Genomic DNA, 22,985 nt, shown 5'->3' with positions numbered 1-22,985 from the left:
AGCCAGGGCAGCTTTCATTCAGAGCACTTCAGCAGCTGGGTTTCACCTCTTGTACAGCATTGATCATTTCCAAAATGCCGTATTGACCACAGCATGTAGAGGAGTCGATTGCAGGGCGTTAGTTTATTTTTCATCTCCTGTGAACTATTGAAGGGAATCTGCAGTATAGCGGGATAGCAGGATTTGTGGACTGTATCAATAGCATGTTCGTATTTGAATGCTTTTCAGGGATTGTTATTAAAAATAGTCTAATGTATTTTCCAGATGACACAGATCATTTTGATAAATTATCTCTTCGTTCCTTTTATCTTATCTCATGCTGTCAAGCCGTCCCAGTCCATTTTTCACTTACCCTCTGTGATGGCTCCTGTCCAAAGGGTTTCATTTTTCTTGATCTGTTGAGAGAGGGCGATCATCAATCAGGCTGAATCAGGCCTAACTATACAACCTGTTCGCAGAGCATTTCGTCTTATGATGTACGTACAGCTGAGACACTCCATTTATACTGAACAAAAATATAAACACAACATGTAAAGTGTTGGTCCCATATTTCATGAGCTGACAGAAACATTTTCTCTCAAAGTTGGTGCAAAAATGTGTTTACATCCATGATAGTGAGCATTTATTTATCTTTGCCAAGATAATCCATCCACCTGACATGTGTGACTTATCAAGAAGCTGATTAAACAGCATGATCATTACACAGGTGCACCTTTTGCTGGGGACAATACAAGGCCACTCTAAAATGTGCAGTTTTGTCACACAACACAATGCCACAGATGTCTCCAGTTTTGAGGGAGTAGGTAATTGGCATGATGACAGCAGGACTGTCCACCAGATCTGTTGCCAGATAATTGAATGTTAATATCTCTACCATAAGTCGCCTCCTCCATCGTTTTAGAGAAGTAGGCAGTACATCCAACCGGGCTCACAACCACTGACGACGTGTAACCACACCAGCCCAGGACCTCCACATCCAGCTTCTTCACCTGTGGGATCATCTGAGACCAGCCACCCGGACAGCTGATAAAAACTGAGGAGTATTTCTGTCTATAATAACGCCCTTTTGTGGGGGATAAACTCATTCTAATTGGCTGGGCCTGGCTCCCCAGTGTGTGGGGGCAAGCCCCTGCGCAGTCATGTAAAATACATAGAATAGGACCTAGTGAATGTATTTCAATTGACTGATTTCCTTATATGAACTGTAATGTTTGGTATGGTTACATAAGACAGATTGTTACTTAAAACAATGGCCGGGTGGATGGATAGGCGTATAACACTAACGTCTATAAATCCAAAGGTTGTGAGTTTGAATCTCATCACTGACAACTCTATCATTTTAGCTAATTAGCAGCTTTTCAACTACTAACTACATTTTAGCTACTTTGCAACTACTTGGCATGTCAGGTAACCCTTCCCCTAACCCTAACCTTAACCCCTTTAGATAACCCTAACCTTAACCCTTTAACCTAACTCCTAAACTTAACCCTAATCTTAACCCTAACCCCCATCCTAGCTAACGTTAGACCCCTAGTCACCTTGCTAGAATTCATAACATATCATACGTTTTGCAAATTTGTAACATATTGCACATTTTGCAAATTCGTAAAATATCATACAAATTGTAATTCGTAATATATCATACGAAATGGGTGATGGACATCCAAAAATATACATACCATACAAAAATGGAATAGCAGAGGTAATGTAATGTCCAGGGATGTGCACGGAACAAACTGTACATCCACATCAAGGATGTACATTTTGTTCACTGCCTAAACAGTACATTCATTTACGCAATGTGCATGAGTCATCCCACCTGAATAATCAAGCCTGTTCCCATATAATGCATCTCTCCTTGAAACAAAAGTGCCACAGTGTTCTAACAATAACTGGAAAAGCAGCCCTGCGAAGAATAGACTTATTCACTGATTAACAACCTTCTGCATTGCACAACTATTTCAAATATGACATTCAAGTTTTGCTCCTGTTATTGACGGAAGCCTTGGAATTCGACCTTTGCACTACAAACCTTGCTGAAGGAAGTAGCAGCCTGCAGTACGTACAGTACATGCTGTCTTGGCTGCAGCTTCTGCAACTACTGTCAAATAAAACTTTGTGTCAGATATGATCTAATTGTGTCAGGGTGGCTGCTCCGTTGTTGTTTACCTCTGGATCTTTTGCAGTGCCAATTCTGGATGCGGAGAGAGAGAGGGGTTCAACAATGGAGACCTTATTTTCTGGTTCAAACAAATGTGACGTATCTACACATTGTGCAGCCATTACTGGGTTTCTACAGCTGTTAAACATCACTCTGGACAGAGAGATTGCCACCAAATTTACATGAAATCCGCCTTCCATTATGAATGAGGGCCAGGTGTGCTTCATTGAAAGTGGGCCCGTTGTCAGGAGAAACTCCCACACACACACGCCAACACACACACATACACACACTATATCTGACAGACCTCCAGCCAATCGGGCTAGGTTTGGAATACGTGTGTGATGCCCTTGAACTGCTAGTGACAGAAACTGGCGAGGGCTCACTGGAATTCATAATGTAAAGTGTCACTGTTCTCATATTCCTTGAGAGTGAAGCAGCATTTTCAGGCAACAACAATTATTTATTGCTGTTACACTTTATGTTGCAATTTTTTTTTTTTTGCTCAGAAGATATCACCATTAAATGTATTGTATGTTGACCTATATTATGTTAGCAACACGCATGCCCCACCCACCTGAGGATCTGTCTTTTTCAGCCATCTTTTTCCTGTGTTTGAGGGGTGCAGAAAACACAAGTCACTTAAATCTTGCTGGGTTGATTGCTTTCATTTGACTCCTGCGACTCTTTCCTACTCTTGCCTGTGCCTGTCGTTTTCCCCCGTTAATGTTACGACCGTTGAAATGTTTGTAATGACCTGTCAAACACCCCCCCAGTAATGGCTGAAATGGGCTCAGTGTAATGCACAGTTTTTCGTTTGCCTCTATAAGAACGCTAATTTAACGCATCGTCTCGACACTAACATCACAAGAAAGAGTTGAAATATACATTTATTTTGATGGTTGTTCATTTTTTTGTGAAATCATTTTTTAAATAATTTAGTACAGTTGAAATGTTTACAAATTGGATGCTCTGAAATCAAAGCAACTTCTGAAAATGAACACTCGGATTATAGTGATATTATGTCTGATCTCACAAACAATGTAAAGTGTGTATAGATAGGTGTAATCTAGAGCCAAGCCTGTTGATTTTTCCGAGGATATCCGATATCAAGCTATCAAGCTATTGACACACTTGTTGAGTAATGCAACAGAACATGACCACAACCGTAATTAATGAGGCAGTCTAGACAGCGCATGTGAGTGCAGGTAGGCCTAGACCACAATCATTGGCCTAGACAGTTTTTGGTGGGTGCAGGCCTATGCCATCCCTTTATGTTAATGTATTAATATATGCAAATACACCCAGTGTATTTATGCACATTACTTGCATATTATTTTCTTTATTTGAACAAAAAATACCTGATACCATTAGGAAATGTATATATGAGTGCATTCCAAGAAAATATTTGAAATTTGACAAACGAAATACCCGAATTCCCACCAAAATACCTGAACATAAATTATTTGTCCGTGCCAGTATAATATTTAATGTGCTATAATTCAGTGATTAGCTGATGGATTTTAGATGGAAATTTAGAGTATCCTCATCCATTGTCCAACATGTATTCTAATTGTTTATAAAAACCCTTTACCAACCTTGCTAATTATATGTGGCACATGTTATCAATTCAATCCTAAAGTAAGTGGTCATAATGGTTTTAGGATACAGATGAGTGGAATGCCACCATCGCTATTTATTACTTTGCAGTGAATACAATTTAGGATATGTGAGCATGAGAAATATATAAGGCAAAAATGTTCAACTTCAAGCCTCCAACGAACTATCAAGTCTGACTATTTACAAGCCCTTTCAATTTTTGCTGTTTCATTTTATGGCTGTCATAAATCTGTTGCATGGAGTGCAGCAGGACATATTGTAGATTGTATGTCCCTCCATCTGGAAGACCAAGTTTTGATTTCACTTCCGAGACCCGCAGAGATGGGGAGCCAGATGAGAGTGATTCAAAGCCCAGCCGGCTGACTCCACTGGAGCGATTGAGTGAGCCCCGGGAGGGTGTCTCTATAACTGTGGTCCTCCATCTGCTGTCCTGCAGGATCCACTTCACAGGACTGGCGGGTGCCTACTGTACCTAGTCCCAGTCCGGCTGATTCTTCCTCCCTGGGCCCGTCCGAAGTTCTAACCTGACCCCTCTCTGAAGCTGTGCCAGTGGGCTCTGCTGGGAGCCGGGCTGAAAATAACCCACCAATTCATCATGGAGAATACCAGCCGGGTGCTGCCGCCTGTGCTGCCTAGGCGCTTCTCTCAACTTCTGTAACTATTTCAGACTGACCGAGGGGACCATTCACAACTTCAATGCGTTCATTATTCAAAAGCCTCTGCTTTGTCGGCGTGGTCTGTGGAAATGATCAAACATCTCACCTAAAGTTCCATCATATGATGCTTTTGGCATGCATTTAATCAGTTACTGCTTTACACTGCGACCAAGGCATCACAGTGATTGGCTTACAGAATATCACTGGCTGTTATGCAAAGAAAGGTAATGGTCTTCCCCACTTTGACTTTGCTTTTGATTGACCGCAATGCTCCTGAGAAATGTCCATGGTTAGCAATGGCTAGCAATTTTTCATATTAGCCTGTCCATCTCTCATCTTCATAAATCTATGAGGGTTTCACCAAGATTATCTAAACTTGTTGTTCTTACGGGGTGCAGGCAAGCTGAGTTATAGTAAGATGGTAGAATACTAAACAGCTTTCAGAAATATAATGTTTAATCTCTAACAGGAAACGGGGGAAATAGATGAATAGGAAAATAGCCACTTCCTCACCCTTTTGAAAAGCAAGATATATTTTATTTACTGTATCTCAGAACTCGCATGAGGTCTATCTACAACACAGGCAGCACAATACAATCAAATACAATCAAACACAATCAAAAATGACTTTAACTTCAACTCACTCTACACAAATGACTACACCACCAATGACCCATCCGTCAAACTACTCAACAACTGCTTATGACACAACCCTGGTCTCCGACAGCGATGACTCCATGTGCCGAGGAGAGGTTGACCGACTGGTGGCTTGATGCAGTCGCAACAACCTGGAACTCAACACAGTCAAAACCATGAAGATGGTAATAGACGAATAGGAAACGACCCCCTCGAAGTAAATGGCTTAGCTGCTAGCACAGCTGAATCATTCAAATTCCTTGGGACCATCGGCTCCAACAACCTCAAGTGAGACGACAACATAACAGCAGTCACCAAGAAGGCTTACCAGAGGTGTAGTACATACGTCAGCTGAAGAGAATCAAACTCTCTGCAACTGCCCGCTCCAAGGGAAAACTGCAATGCATTGTCCGGTCTGCAGAGAGGATCATCGGCTCTTGCCCTCCATCGAGGACTTGCACGACTCCAGGACAAGTAAGAGTTTAGGAAAGATCATCTCCAACCCCGTCCACCCTGGACACCCCACCTTCCAAAAACTCCCCTCTGGCAAACGGTTCAGGTCAATCATGACCAAAACCACCCAACACCTGAACAGTTTCTTCCCCTGTGCTGTGGCCCTCACCAACCAACCATTGGGCTCATAGGGATTAAAAGACATAGCACTCTGTGTCAAACACTGCACCAGATCATCATTGACCTTTCCTGACCTTGAAAAGAACAAGTCACTCCAAGTACAGTAGCTCATATACAGAGAGAGTTATTTGAGTCAATGAGTGACAGCTACTTTGAGCTTATTACTGAGGCAGCAAACCAAAGGTACTGGGCTGGCAATTTTTCATATTAGCCTGTCCATCTCTCATCTTCATAAATCTATGAGGGTTTCACCAAGATTATCTAAACTTGTTGTTCTTATGGGGTGCAGGCAAGCTGAGTTATAGTAAGATGGTAGGATACTAAACAGCTTTGAGAAATATAATGTTTAATCTCTAACAGGAAACGGGGGAAATAGATGAATAGGAAAATAGCCACTTCCTCACCCTTTTGAAAAGCAAGATATATTTTATTTACTGTATCTCAGAACTCGCATGAGGTCTATCTACAACACAGGCAGCACAATACAATCAAATACAATCAAAAATGACTTTAACTCACTCTACACAAATGACTGCACCACCAACGACACATTCGTCAAACTACTCAAACTGCTGATGACACAACCCTGGTCTCCCACAGCGATGACTCCATGTGCCGAGGAGAGGTTGACCGACTGGTGGCTTGATGCAGTCGCAACAACCTGGAACTCAACACAGTCAAAACCATGAAGATGGTAATAGACAAATAGGAAACGTCCCTCTCGAAATAAGTGGCTTAGCTGCTAGCAGAGCTGAATCATTCAAATTCCTCGGGACCATCGGCTCCAACAACCTCAAGTGAGACGACAACATAACAGCAGTCACCAAGAAGCATTACCAGAGCTGAAGAGAATCAAACTCTCTGCAACTGCCCGCTCCAAGGGAAAACTGCAATGCATTGTCCGGTCTGCAGAGAGGATCATCGGCTCTTGCCCTCCATCGAGGACTGGCACGACTCCAGGACAAGTAAGAGTTTAGGAAAGATCATCTCCAACCCTGTCCACCCTGGACACCCCACCTTCCAAAAACTCCCCTCTGGCAAACGGTTCAGGTCAATCATGACCAAAACCACCCAACACCTGAACAGTTTCTTCCCCTGTGCTGTGGCCCTCACCAACCAACCATTGGGCTCATAGGGATTAAAAGACATAGCACTCTGTGCCAAACACTGCACCAGATCATCATTGACCTTTCCTGACCTTGAAAAGAACAAGTCACTCGAACTACAGTAGCTCATATACAGAGAGAGGTATTTGAGTCAATGAGTGACAGCTACTTTGAGCTTATTACTGAGGCAGCAAACCAAAGGTACTGTATGCCATTTCAAGTCTAAATATGAACAACCAAGAAGTGTGATTATACACCAAACTGAGTTATGTTTAAGTATAAAATCATATGCGAAGATTGAGCTTACCTTAAGGACCTGGATTGATTTACTTTAAAAGGATTTCTGGTTTGATCTCAAATATGTCAGGCTTCAACACTCAATCCATATCAAATTTTCAAAATGACATTGCTATAGTACTTCCCAGTCCTTAGTGTTGCATATTCCATGCCCCTTTACTTCATCATTTCAACATCTCATTGATTTCCTGATATTTAAAGCTTGTGAGTGGGCCAGCCCAAACCCTTTAGCCAAGAAAGATCTTAATCAGCGAGATTGAAGATTGGAATCAGATTGTCTCTTCCCTCTCTGTCCTCTACTGTATTTGACAAAATATGGTAGCATGGTAGTAATCTGCCTCACTATGTGGGTATTGAGTATTGTGTACACCTGATACAGTGATTGGTATAATCATGAAATGTGATTGTCAAGTCACATATACAAGATGTGATGTCAAATGACTCCATCACTCTAACCCACCTTTGTGGAAATACGATACAATAAACTGTATTTAAACATAAGCTCATGTAGTCAGATGTAATAGTACATGCAATAAAGAACATGGTGCAAAGAATATTAGAAAGCAAGAGGTTTTCTTTATGCTCCATCTTGCCTGGTCTGCCTAGTATTTTATAACATGCAAGGGGAATCGACTGCCACAATTAATCACCATCTCCTGGCCCATAATTATGACCTTTTACTCTCACTGGGATCACTGGGATTTTCAATCTGCAATTTATCCTCATCGGGCTTTTTCAGCTGTTGTCATTCCATATAATAGACTGCTTTTGAAAGACAAGTGAACGGAACACGCAGAATGTCAGCTTAATTAGTGTGCTTTCTGCCCACATGGCTCGCTGCTAGTCTGCTGCAAATTAGTTCCAGGGAGCACAGCTCAAGGACAAAGGGCTTGACACTTTGATATGTTTACAAAACGGAGATCACTTACTGAACAGACATGCAAGCAGTCTGCTGAAATCTGTTCTGAAAGACCACAGTTGTTCACCTTTTACTATGATAAGTCATAAACACACCGTGGGAAGGTAGTCAATTGTGAACTAACCCACATTTAAAAAATACTATAGTAGCCTATACTATGGGATAAATTCTATTGTATTCACTGTAGTGTTTTTGCACTCAACTGTAGCATGTACTGTAGTATACTCCAGTATTTACAGTTAACTATAGTATAAATACTGAAGTAAAAGAACTGTGGTATAGACTAAAGTATTGAATTGAGTGTTTTTGTGGATTGTAGTATTCCTTAGTATTTACTGTAGTGTTTTTGTGGACAGTACTGTAGTATTCACTGTAGTGTTCTTGAAGACTGTAGTATACTGTAGTATTTACTGTAGTGTTTTTGTGGACATTACTGTAGTATTTACTATAGTATTTTCTTTTTAATTATCTTTGAAATGGAAGTGGAGGCTTTCTCCTTGAGGAAACCTACCGAAGAAATACTTAAAGAGTACATTTTCCATAACCTGTAGGTAGGTAGGTAGGTAGGTAGGTAGGTAGGTAGGAAGGATGGATGGATTGTGGTCTGAACAAATAGTTTAGAGCTTCCACTCTTTTCTGTAACCTCTAGGAAACACAATGTATGGTCTATACTTGGCATCTATGTTTCACACTTATGGGTGGCAGAAATTACGATATGAGGGAGGGGAATGGATAGGGTGTATGCAAATGACATAGTGTAGTATTTACTACAGTCAAAAAAGTTTTATGTTTTTGCGGTCTGTAGTGTTTTTGTGGACATTACTGTAGTATTTACTATAGTATTCTACAGTATACTACAACATTCTATATTAAGTACTACACATGATCGAGGGACACTACATTGTGTAGTATAATATTCTACAGTATACTAGTTTACTATATAATTCTATAGTAAATACTGTAGTATTCTATAGTAAACCGTAGTATTTTTTCATGTGGAATAATGGGTATGCAAATGTTTGTGCTATTTTGAATATGAGCAATATTCTGACTGAGTGCAATATTTGTTTGGTGTACTCTATCCATAGGCAAACAAGAGCATTCTTGTGAGTCTTTAATAATAGCAACAATGGAACTTTTTGCAGAACAAAATAAATGCAGAATGAGTGTGGTTGTAGGCCTATGTGAGGCATCTGATTGAGTGGAATTCACTTTTTCACTGCTTTTTCAGATAACAGACCTCCATTTTTTTCCCGTTCTACTGCACTACAGTACAGTGGAGTCCTGTAGGTGCAGTTCTACCCTCAACACCTTGACATGGACAACTGGACCTGAAAAGGGCTTCAAATACTCCAAACATCAATGGGCAGCGCTGCATCTCCAGGATCCCCCACTTGTATATTCTGTTTGTGTTTCTAGAGCTGACGAATCGGGAGCAGGGAGCTGGGAACTCCTGTACTAGGAAGGGCTGTGAAATCTAGAACAATCATCCATCTAGGATGAGCAGACAAACCCTGCCTGTTGCGCCACAAACACGTGTGATACAGCCTCTTGTGCCTCTTCCAAGAAAAACATGCACTAGCATGTCATACCTAAAATAATATATCCCATTTTCAAGTCACTGTGAAAAAAAGAGCCATCGTCATCAAGATTAGCATGTCCTACTAATGCAAGCAATAGCCACATGTATGAGAGCACCCTTCGAGTCTTGAATTTGATTGTTTTCAAAGAACATGGAGGTATATTCATTATATCTGGTGTATCAGGTATTTATTTCTGTTGGACAGCGGATGCCAGGTATTGGCATAACACAGTAGTAGGGAATGCACACTAGAGTGAATGCACACATTATTGAATAAAACAACACACACATTTCTGGGGATAAATTCAATTTAAATGTATAGCTGTGATTCAGAATGGGGCATCTGTATTGTGAGATCAAGAGTCCTCCAGAGATGATAAGATGGGGACTTGACAGATGTGAATTTGTTGTGATGTGCAGGCGGAGGATAGAGAAGGGCAGAGAAGAGCTGTGTACAGTAGCTACTACAACCCCTCTCCATGCTAGCGGCTGATAATTGCCTTTTGCGTTACACTCACATTGCACCTGGATCCTGTTGGCGAGAGACGTGGCACTTTTATCAGGGTGCTTCTCGGGACAGAGGAGAGCTGTAAATAGCAGAATGTTTCTCCACAGGGAACCAGTGAAGCATTGTTGTATTTACACTCGCAATCTGGGGGCATCACAACACCATTGCTTACTAGAAAAAATGTACTCCTGTCCAGTACTCTCTTCGTTTAACAGTACGTTTAATCTGGCGACAGGTTATTCAGTGGTGATGTGTGTTTTTTCATGTGGAGGTGTATTCATTTGTTTTGAAGCACCAAACACTAAGGTCGTGGGGTACTGTTGGACAGTGCATATTTGTAGAGAGGTTGGCTCACGGTTGGCCTATTTTATTGAAGCCTCCAATAAACAACAAGTACACAGCAAGCTCCCACTTTCCCAATGTCCTCCTGGCCACGACTCATGAGCCAGAAATGTTATTGCTCTGTTACAATTTGCTCTCATTTTTGCTTTGCTCAGGGGTGTCACCAGTGCACCCCCTCTCCTGCCCAGCTCTGGAGTGGCAGAGAAGCCTGACAGTGTTAGCTGTTGTTATCTGTTATGTTCAGACTGTATTCATAATCATTGGGACCCGGCTCCATGCATTGTCTACACTGCCTTTCCCAACCAACACTAACACCATTAAGCTCAATACAGGACACATACTGTAAGCTCTCAGCTCATCTCCCTTGAATAACGATGTGTCACTTTTTGACAGGTGAAAAGGACACATACTGTAAAAGCACAGGAGGAGGATTGACATCTGTATATAATAGTCAAAGGTTTCAACAAACAAGTGCTCCATCTCAGATCACACACCAAAAACTAAAGTGGAGGACGGAAAAGTACAAAAAACAATAAATAGTTAGTGTAGACATTTACTATAGGATGTTGGACTGAGGCTGTGGAGAGATAATTAATGTCAAAACAGTGCACTGGTACAAAAAGGCTCTGGGTCTCCTCCTAGGCTGATATGGCCACAATGCACCAGCAGGCTTTACAGGCCTTCAAGTGCTTCAGTGGAGACACATTCCACCAGAATGCACTGCAAAGCCTTTGACTGCCCCTCTAATGAGGTGGAGGACTGTCCGCAGCCTGCAGTCCCCAGCCAGGCTCTCCCTAGCTCCCCCTCGCTCCCTACTCACAGCCCCTGCTCCCTCTGGGCCTGTCAGCCTCCCTCCCGCCTCTCACTGACTGACTGGGCAGATGAATAAAAACAAGCTCTTTTGCGGATCGCCTGTGCCTTTTTAAAGACCGGAACCCTGGCAAGTCGTCCTGACGGTCTCTATAATCCTGTTTGGCCCTGTTAACTGGGCTAAAGTGGGACGCCACGGCAAGCGCTCAGATGTTGCCTTGAAAGATGTGTTTGTGGGCGTCTGAGACACTGGTCATGTTTTGTCAGCACATCAAGGTCCTGGTGACTGTTGTATGTTGTGCATTTATGTCTTTGAAAAGGCTGCAACAGTGGCACTGACGTGCAACATGGTATAATTACTGCCCTCATTCCCATCACGCTCTATGTACTGTATGTAATGTATGTTCTTTTTGAAAAAACAACAAAATGTTCTCTACATGGATGATGGACTCCACCCAAACCATCAAGGAGCCTGGACCCTCTCCTTTTAGGACCACGTTAAGATATTGACTCAGACAGACCAAGCCCCGCTCAGGTAATGCCTCACATCCTCTCTAAGCGTTATCAGCGTAGTGTTGTCTATACCTCCAGGGGTGTTGTCAGTTGTAATCTTCTACCCATTTGTTTTAACTCCACTCTTAGTTCTGCTATTGTTAGCTCAAGTGAGGAGCCCACTGTGGACTGCTCACCCAGTGCTTTTAAGTTCAAATTTAAATTCCATAAACTTGAATACCCCCTCGGTTTTCAAATCACGTAGAGGACTTAGGCTGTTGCACGATAGCAACCAAAGCCCATGTAAGTCGGTTTAATATTCCATTATTGGTTACTCTGAGAGTTCCTCATATTGACTTCGGCTGCGGCCTCAGGCCCTATAGTTTTAACCTTGGATGAAAAATTCCAATTTCTTCTCCTTCCTCTATTTCTAATAGGGATAGACAAAATGTTGCAGTTCTACGCAATCTGATAGCCATACAAATGACATAAATATCAACCATCAGACAGGGCCTGTAACCACCTACTGAGCATAGCTTGTTTGAGTTGGAGCTTCCATGTGACTTGGGTTGATGTATCGGAACATTAGGAGCTTACTTCCTTATCTGGATTACATAAAGATCCTAGGCTATGCAGACGAATCCAAACATTCTCTGATATTAATATTGAGGGTTATCTAATGTTCAGAGCTGACAGACAGAGGTGGTGGACTGGCCATTTTTCTTTGAAAAAAAATTCTCTGTCCCTACTGAAATCCATTTCCCTTGCGATTTTTTTTTTAGCGACTATCTTTAAGCTTTTGTCTAGGGAAAAAAGGTATTCATAACTGTTATTGTGGTCGACCGTCCTCCCTTTGATAATCTTTAGGGTACTCAAGGAGTTAACTAGTTTCTTGTCTTCTTTTACTAAATCAGAAGTTGTTATCCTGGGTGACCTAAATTATGATTGGGAAATGTAAGCTTCTGACAATATAAAAAAACATGTGTAATGATCTAAGCCTAACCCAGCCGGTGACTAAGGCTGCACGGCCCAACCCTAGAGATCCTTCAAAGTCATCTCTGATTGATCTTATTTTAACGAATACACCAGAGAAATATGTTTGTCTTCGCCCAATGCATTAGTGAACATTGCCCAGTTGTTTGTTTTAGAGATGTGAGAACACAAAAATCAAATCCTCGTGTCAATACAAAGAGTAACTTTTCAAGCGTCAACGTTCTTTTCATTTTTTTTTTGTCTAGCTAAGATTCTTGTATCCTTGCTAAAATGTACACGTTTTCTCTTTTTTTATCTGAGAAAATGTTTTTTGAATGTCCACCAATCAGAGTTTTGGCCTGGGCATAGCAGTATTACAGCAACCACTTCAGTTGTTAATGATCTTGTCATTGCTTTAGACACTAAAATGACATGTGCTGCGTTGTTTGTGGACCTGTCAAAAGCTTTTGATACTGTTGATCATAATATTTGATTGAATATGTTGTCCTCGATAGGCCTGAGCTTTGACACCTGTTCTTGGTTTCATGACTATCTTAATGACAGAACTCAATCAATCAATCAATCGAATGTACTTATAAAGCCCTTCTTACATCAGCTGATGTCACAGAGTGAGCACGGTGGCAAGGAAAAACTCCCTAGAAAGGCCAGAACCTAGGAAGAAACCTAGAGAGGAACCGGGCTATGAGGGGTGGCCAGTCCTCTTCTGGCTGTGCCGGGTGGAGATTATAACAGAACATGGACAAGATGTTCAAATGTTCATAGATGACCAGCATGGTCAAATAATAATAATCACAGTGATTGTAGAGGGTGCAACAGGTCAGCACCTCAGCAGTAAATGTCAGTTGGCTTTTCATAGCCGATCATTCAGAATATCTCTACCGCTCCTGCTGTCTCTAGAGAGTTGAAAATAACAGGTCTGGGACAGGTAGCAAGTCTGGTGAACAGGTCAGGGTTCCATAGTCGCAGGCAGAAGAGTTGAAACTGGAGCAGCAGCACGACCAGGTGGACTGGGGACAGCAAGGTAGTCCTGAGGCATGGTCCTAGGGCTCAGGTCCTCTGAGAGAGAGAAAGAAAGAAAGAAAGAGAGAAAGTAACAGAGAAAAGTGAGAGAGAATTAGAGAGAGCATACTTAAATTCACACAGGACACCGGATAAGACAGGAGAAATACTCCAGATATAACAGACTGAGCCTAGCCCCCGACGCATAAACTATTGCAGAACTCAGGCCATCGTGATGGATGGGGTTAAGCCAGTACATAAATGTGTACCACAAGGGTCGATTTTTGGACCTGTTCTGTTCTCTTCACTATTTATATAATCACCATTGGTCAATCTGTTAAAAATGGTCAACTTCATCTATATACGGATGATACTATTATGTGTGCTATTGCCCCGACTGTTGATCTGGCTGTGTAAAAAAATACATGTTGGTTTTAAACTCTTGTAAGAATGTATCAGATGAACTACATGTTCACTCATTAGATGGTTCTCCAATCAAACGTGTTTCCGCATATACAGAACCAGTCAAACGTTTGGACACACCGACTCATTCAAGGGTCATTCTTTATTTTTACTATTTTCTACATTGTAGAATAATAGTGAAGACATCAAAACTATGAAATAACACATATAGAATCATGTAGTAACCAAAAAAGTGTTAAACAAATCAAAATATATTTTGGATTATAGATTCTTCGAAGAAGCCACCCTCAGGAATGATAACAGCTTTGCACATTCTTGGCATTCTCTCAACCAGCTTCACCTGGAATGCTTCATCCCAAATCATCTCAATTGGGTTGAGGTCAGGTGATTGTGGGGGCCAAGTCATCTGATGCAGCACCATCACTCTCCTTCTTGGTCAAATAGCCCTTACACAGCCTGGAGGTGTGTTTTGGGTCATTGTCCTGATGAAAAACAAATGATAGTCCCACTGAGCGCAAACCAGATGGAATGGTGTATCTCTGCAGAATGCTGTGGTAGCTATGCTGGTTAAGTATGCCTTGAATTCTAAATAAATCACTGACAGTGTCACCAGCAAAGCAACCCCACACCATCAAACCGTCTCCTCCATGCTTCACGGTGGGAGCCACAGATGCAGAGATCATCCATTCACCTACTCTGCATCTCACAAAGACACTGTGATTGGAACCAAAAAAAATCTCAAATTTGAACTCATCAGACCAAGGGAACAGATTTCCACCTGTCTAATGTCCATTGCTCGTGTAGTGTTTTCTTTGCAGCAATTTGACCATGAAGGCCTGATTCACGCAGTATCCTCTGAACAGTTGATGTTGAGATGTGTCTGATACTTGAACTCTGTGAAGCATTTACTTGAGCTGCAATTTCTGAGGCTGGTAACTAATGAAATTATCCTCTGCAGCAGAGGTAACTCTGGGTCTTCCTTTCCTGTGGCGGTCCTCATGAGAGCCGGTTTCATCATTGACCTTGATGTAATAACCTTGATGTCATTGACCTACATGTCATAAAGTAATGATGGACTGTCGTTTCTCTGTTCTAGCTGTTCTTGCCATAATATGGGGCTATCTTCTGTATACCAGCCATACCTTGTACAACACAACTGCTTGGCTCAAACGCATTAAGAAGGAAAGAAATTCCACAAATTAACTTTTAACAAGGCACACCTGTTAAATTAAATGCATTCCAGGTGACTACCTCATGAAGCTGGTTGAGAGAATGCCATGAGTGTACAAAGCTGTCATCAAGGGAAAGGGTGGCTACCTTGAAAAATCTAAAATCTCAAATATATTTTGATTTGTTTAACACTTTTTTTGGTTACTACATGATTTAATATGAGTTATTTCATAGTTTTGATGTCTTCACTATTATAATACAAAATAGTAAAAATAAAGAAGGACCCTTGAATGAGTCGGTGTGTCCAAACGTTTGACTGGTACTGTATATATATATATATTGTGTTTTATGTGTATTTTATATTGTATTATACAGGGCACATTTGGAAAATAAACCTAGGTCTCTATATGTGTTCCCTGTCAAAATAAAAGTTAAATAAATAAAATAAAAAATATATTATGCTTTTCTTGACCTTGAAATAAATATATTTGCTTGCTTAGGATTTTATATGTCTCTAAATTCATTCCAATTGTACACATGCAGAGCAGTCTTTTTATGTGCTAGCTGTTTTCAGAGAGTCATAATGTGAGCAATGCTACCGTGTAGTGAATGCTATCAAGGCTATTGATTTAGGCCGTAAATTGTATGTATTGTTCAAAAAAGTGAAAAACAGCAAAGTTGCAGGTCTTTCTGATGATGATAACCTGCATGCACCAGTGACTTCACTAAAAGTTCTCAATATGGATGAAGGAGTGCAGTGCATGCTGGGTCCCTCCCCACAGAGCGCAGGTTGCCAAATAGGAGGGCTGTTGGCCGATGGCAGATGGTGTGGGGGGAGATTACACTGTCATTGGTGCATGGCATGAGATTGCACTGTTGTGAGTCGCTGTGGGTGAGCGTGGGATACAGTTACTCCTCCGTATGCGGATTAGCGTTAGTGTTAATACTGGCTGTACTCTCCTATATGTGTCTGCAGAGCCAGTTCACTGTATGCTACCAGACAGGGCCAGTTGCACTGTTCCCCAGCCTCAGGGAAGAATGTTAAATGCAGCATTTTGTCTCTAACGAGAATCCAAACAGTCGGCATACTGTATGGTTTATATGCTCCATTTCTCCCCCTGGACTATGTTGCGTGCTGGATATTTATTATACAAAATATGAATTACAGAGGAATCACTGAGCAAGCCTACTTTGCATAGGACTGTAGTAGAAAATGGCTGTCCTAATGATATTGCTACTATAAAACCAGGATGAGACTAGGGAACCTCATTAATTACAGTCCCAGTCCAACAACTCTTTACGATGCATGGTACATTTAAGACAGACTGTAATCCATTTGAACAACTGTATCTTTACAGGGGCAATTAAGGACAAGAACCTTGCTAGAGGGCAGAAAAACCTGAACCTCCTGGGAATCTATCTCACTGGAGTTAAATCACCAGGCCATTGGCCATCTGTGGTACCCCATGCTGACACAGGGAAACAATGCTTTGATTATACATTCAAGTGAAATTGGTAGGCATAATAATGGTAAGACCGCAAGGTCAAAGGGAGCTCAAGGTCAAGTAGAGCTAGCCATATAGACTGCCTTGGTTAGAGTGCTACGTTGCAGGGCAGAACAAAAGGCATCTTTCAATGGGGATGTTTGGTCAAATTAGTGGTGGAGTGTTTAATTATTATTTATGTATATTTTAAATTACACATGCCATTTCCAATTAGCAGTATGTACTAAACATTAAGTAATTAATATAACGTGATAGGTTGCTATATAAGATTTTTCTCATTATATTGTGCAAGCAACACTTTGTCCAGATGGGGGCACTGAAGACAACATAAAACTGAATAGGGAGGGATGGATTCCATTCAACATAGAGATCACGAGCGATACATTATTGGAATATAGTGGAATAGTGGAATATATTTAAAAAAAACATGTTTTAAATAGTTTTAATAAAGTATTTGAGGAGAAAGTGTTACTGATAGAGATTATTATTATTGAATGTCATGATTTATGACCAAATCACTAAGGAAAACTGTGCTACTCTGCAGCGTGAGTGCTGCTCTTGTCAGTTGTAATTTCTATCTCTACCAGGGGAGGGTAGTACAAGCCAAGTTTAGGAGAAGACTACACAAATTGTAGGCACAGGGAGGTTACACAGGGCTGTAGGACTTTCCAATAACTATTTGATCCCTTTCCATCAGCTGCCTTATTACACAATTTAAATATTTTTTACAAAGAAACTTTAAAAAATCAGCCAATACTTCCTCATCAAATTCCATAACTCCATGACCTTACATGGGTTGCAAGATGCAGATATTGAAATGACTCAAATTGGATTCCACTGAAATTACTCAGACACACCTACACTGGGGTCAGAAATGATTGACAATAATACATTGTGTCAAAGATCATACCCCCAAGACATGCTAACCTCCTCTGTTGTTGGTAATGGTGAGAGGTTAGCATGTTTTGGGAGTATGAACTTTGACCCTCCGTAGCTTTCTCACTTATTATTATTATTCACGATTTATTCAGGATTATTTATGATCATGGTAGCATCCACATTAATGAAGAAGTGTTTAGAAACATACTCTATTCTTACTTACAATAAAAGTGTCACAATACATTATTTACCATTCAATTCTATTGGACACAAAATAATCTGAAACACAACCAAAATTAACTGCAAATGTATCTAACAAATTTGTAAAGTCACAAGCTTGATGTAGTCCTTGAGTGCTAGGAATATAGGACAAAATACTAAACTTTTGACTACTTTCTTTGTAAGAACGTTTAGGGGTGTCAACAGGGGCGGACTGGGAACAAAAATCCTCCCTAGCATTTCTAACACACCGGCCCATTTCTTTCTTCAAGGCCCCTACACCAGCCATTTTTTTCTTGAAGCCCATATTTCTTTAAGCCCACATTTACCCAAAATACCCGATGGACAGCCCGCCCCTAGGTGTCAATAATTTTGAAAAAAGTATTACTTGTTGAAGAAAAACTCTTGAACGTGCAGGTGTCCAAACTTTTGACTGCTAGTGTACTGTATATTGTATGCTACATTGAAAAAATATATATATATTTCATACAACTACTATTGCTCGGGTATTAGATTTGGTTTATTTTTTACTATTTTCTACATTGTAGAATAATATTGAAAATATCCAACCTAGTGTTAATAAACAAATCAAAATATATTTGAGATTTGAGATTTTTCAAAGTAGCCACCGTTTTCCCAAATGACACCTTTGCACACTCTTGGCATTCTCTCAACCAACTTCACCTGGAATAATTTTCCAACATTCTTGAAGGAGTTCCCACATACGCTGAGCACTTGTTGGCTGCTTTTCCTTCACTCCGTGGTCCAACTCATCCCTAACCATATCAATATCACTCCATAACTCTCCTTCCTGGTCAGATAGCCCTTACACAGCCTAGGTGTGTTGGGTCATTGTCCTGTTGAAAAACAAATGATAGTACCACTAAGCGCAAACCAGATGGGATGGCGTATCGCTGCAGAATGCTGTGGTAGCCATGTTCGTTAAGTGTGCCTTGAATTCTAAATACATCACTGACAGTGTCACCAGCAAAGCAACCCTACACCATCATACCTCCTTCTCCATGCTTCACGGTGGGAACCACACATGCGGATATTATCCGTTCACCTACTCTGCATCTCACAAAGACACAGTGGTTGGAACCAAACATCTTTACATTTGTACTCATCAGACCAAAGAACAGATTTCTAATGTCCATTGCTTGTGTTTCTTGGCCCAAGCAAGTTTCTTTGTCTTATTGGTGTCCTTTAGTAGTGGTTTATTTGCAGCATGAAGACCATTCGAAGGCAGTTGAGCAGTTGATGTTGAGATATGATATACCAAATAGGCCTATCTTCTGTATACCACCCCTACCTTGTCACAACACAACTGATTGGGTCAAACACATTAAGAAGGAGAGAAATTCCACAAATTAACTTTTTAAAGGCACACCTGTTAATTGAAGTGCATTCTAGGTGACTACCTCATGAAGCATGGTTGAGAGAATGCCAAGAGTGTACAAAACTGTCATCAAGGTAAAGAAAGGGTGGCTACTTTGAAGAATCACAAATATAACATATAGTTTGATTTGCTTAACACTTTTTTGGTTACTACATGATTCCATATGTGTTATTTCATAGTGTTGACATCTTCACTATTTTTCAACAATGTAGAAAATAGGTTTAAAAAAAACATTTAAAAAAAAAAAAACCTTGAATGAATAGGTGTGTCCAAACTTTTGACCGGTACTGTGGCGCAACATTTGAATAATTCATTTTATACAGTCGTTATTGTTCATTTGTCGGGCCACCCCCAGGTGGTGAGGGTAGGTAAGGGTAGGGTAGGGTAGGTAACAACATCTCTACCCCGCTGATCCTCAACACTGGGGCCCCACAAGGGTGTGTTCTGAGCCCTCTCCTGTACTCCCTGTTCACCCACGACTGCGTGGCCACACACACCTCCAACTCAATCATCAAGTTTGCGGACGACACAACAGTGGTAGGTTTGATTACCAACAACGACGAGACGGCCTACAGGGAGGAGGTGAGGGCCCTCGGAGTGTGGTGTCAGGAAAATAACCTCACACTCAATGTCAACAAAACTAAGGAGATGATTGTGGACTTCAGGAAACAGCAGAGGGAACACCCCCCTATCCACATCGATGGAACAGTAGTGGAGAGGGTAGTAAGTTTTAAGTTCCTCGGCGTACACATCACAGACAAACTGAATTGGTCCACCCACACAGACAGCATCGTGAGGAAGGCGCAGCAGCGCCTCTTCAACCTCAGGAGGCTGAAGAAATTCGGCTTGTCACCAAAAGCACTCACAAACTTCTACAGATGCACAATCGAGAGCATCCTGTCGGGCTGTATCACCGCCTGGTACGGCAACTGCTCCACCCACAACCGTAAGGCTCTCCAGAGGGTAGTGAGGTCTGCACAACGCATTACCGGGGGCAAACTACCTGCCCTCCAGGACACCTACACCACCCGATGTTACAGGAAGGCCATAAAGATCATCAAGGACAACAACCAACCGAGCCACTGCCTGTTAAACCCCACTATCATCCTGAAGGCGAGGTCAGTACAGGTGCATCAAAGCTGGGACAGAGAGACTGAAAAACAGCTTCTATCTCAAGGCCATCAGACTGTTAAACAGCCACCACTAACATTGAGTGGCTGCTGCCAACACACTGACTCAACTCCAGCCACTTTAATAATGGGAATTGATGGGAATTGATGTAAAATATATCACTAGCCACTTTAAACAATGCTACTTAATATAATGTTTATATACCCTACATTATTCATCTCATATGTATACGTATATACTGTACTCTATATCATCTACTGCATCTTTATGTAATACATGTATCACTAACCACTTTAAACTATGCCACTTTGTTTACATACTCATCTCATATGTATATACTGTACTCGATACCATCTACTGCATCTTGCCTATGCCGCTCTGTACCATCACTCATTCATATATCTTTATGTACATATTCTTTATCCCTTTACACTTGTGTGTATAAGGTAGTAGTTTTGGAATTGTTAGGTTAGATTACTCGTTGGTTATTACTGCATTGTCGGAACTAGAAGCACAAGCATTTCGCTACACTCACATTCACATCTGCTAACCATGTGTATGTGACAAATAAAATTTGATTTCATTTAATTTCGGACCCCACTGTAGATGGCCTCACGTTAGAATTAGGGTCTGTCTGACTGAGACACAAAGAGCCGTACGAGTGTTTGTGGAGCCAGTGTACAGCCTGTCTGCTCATCAAAACAGACCACCTGTGAAGGATGGCAACCCATTCACCATTTAACACACAATGGACAATAGCTCAGCTCGTATCGACCACAAACATGCACCGTCCTGGATCCTCCCACCATTATGGCACCAGCTAAGGGACCAGACATATATTTTGCCAGTACTCAAACTTCAGATATTGAATGTATAACTTCAACTCTGGGTTTAAATACATCATTTAAAAAAAAGATACTATCAGCAATCTTATAGCTCAGGGCTCTCTCTCACTGGTGTTATTGCAGCGAATTTACTTATTATTCAGACTGAACGTAGACATGAGCAGAGACAGAGAGAGTAAGAGAGAAAGAGAAGAAAGAGAGAGAGAGACAGAGAGAGAGAGAGAGACTGTGTAAGGGGGTTTCATCTAAACACAGAGGGCAGACAGAAACTCGATTACTGGGAAATGTAACTCTCCTGTCAGAGTGACAGTGACAGTGTGGGAGGCAGGCTGGGACTCTTGATGATACCATCAAAGTCCTCCTTTATTTGTCTTGATGAGGAAGCGATTCCGCTTCCCCAGATCCCCTGGGGGCATGCTGATGTCATCTGCCTGTCACCCACCATGACTGGAAGTCTCACTGCTGCCAGGCGTCAGGCATAGATGAATTAAGTCTGCTGCTCAATGCATGAGGTCTCACAGTGTGACTGGTCAAGCCCAGTAATAACAGCCATTAGCATCTTCACTGCTTCTCCTACTGTTACGTGGTTGTAATGGTTGTATCACTATGATACCACCACTCCAACCAGAGTTAGCGAAGACTTCTACTAAAATGTGTACTTCTACTGCTGCTACCACTACTTCTACTACCCCACTGGGCACACACTGGTTGAAATAGACGTTGTTTCCACATCATGTCAATGAAATTACATTGAATCAACATGGAATAGACGTTGAATTGACATCTGTGCCCAGTGGGACTAGTCCTAGTTCTAGGCCTACTACATTTTGTTCTTTTCCCTTGGCCATGCCCCACCCTTATTTCTTAGAGACACAAAAGCCACTACCAGACAGAAATGTGTGTTGCAAGTTACTTATAATATTGCCAGTGTGTGTGTGTGTGTGTGTGTGTGTGTGTGTGTGTGTGTGTGTGTGTGTGTGTGTGTGTGTGTGTGTGTGTGTGTGTGTGTGTGTGTGTGTGTGTGTGTGTGTGTGTGTCTTGAATGTCTGAGTCCAAGACAGCACTTTGTTGAGGAGACAGATTCATCAGCAGGCTTTTGTGAGTGTCCCTTGACTCCAGCACCTTTGGCTTCTCAGATGACTGCAGACAAACACATGTGGTCTATCGAGATTATACCTCATTTGAGATGTACAATGGTCGCATTAGAGCATTTGAAAGGACCTCTGAATCCCCTGTATTCACAATGGTGACAGGTCGCAGATGCTGATTTTTAACTGTTTATTGTCTTTGTCCATTGATGCATATTATAGGATAAGAAATCCATGACTTGAAGTGAAGCATAAAGTGCTTCAATGTAAATGTCTGAAAATAAACCCCATAATCAGCTGCTTACCACCGCGATTGTCATTTGACTTCCTGCATTCCACCTAGCCTATATCTCCATGGCAACCCCTTGGCTCTTTTCATGGTTGTTGCGAAAGAAAAATAGTTCAAAACACTCTTATTCACTCTCACATCCTGCCAGTCTCTGAATTAAACATGAACACTTTTTTTTTAGATGAAGAAACACCCAAATATTCCAAACACTTTTTTCGTTTTTTTTTAACTCTATTACAATTCACCTCCACTATATTATCTACCATAGACTTTTATGTTGTCG

This window comes from Oncorhynchus tshawytscha, linkage group LG07, assembly GCF_018296145.1.
Source record: "Oncorhynchus tshawytscha isolate Ot180627B linkage group LG07, Otsh_v2.0, whole genome shotgun sequence".
Taxonomy (NCBI): domain Eukaryota; kingdom Metazoa; phylum Chordata; class Actinopteri; order Salmoniformes; family Salmonidae; genus Oncorhynchus; species Oncorhynchus tshawytscha.
The sequence above is the reverse complement of the archived record's forward strand: the minus strand, read 5'-3'. Positions refer to the sequence as shown.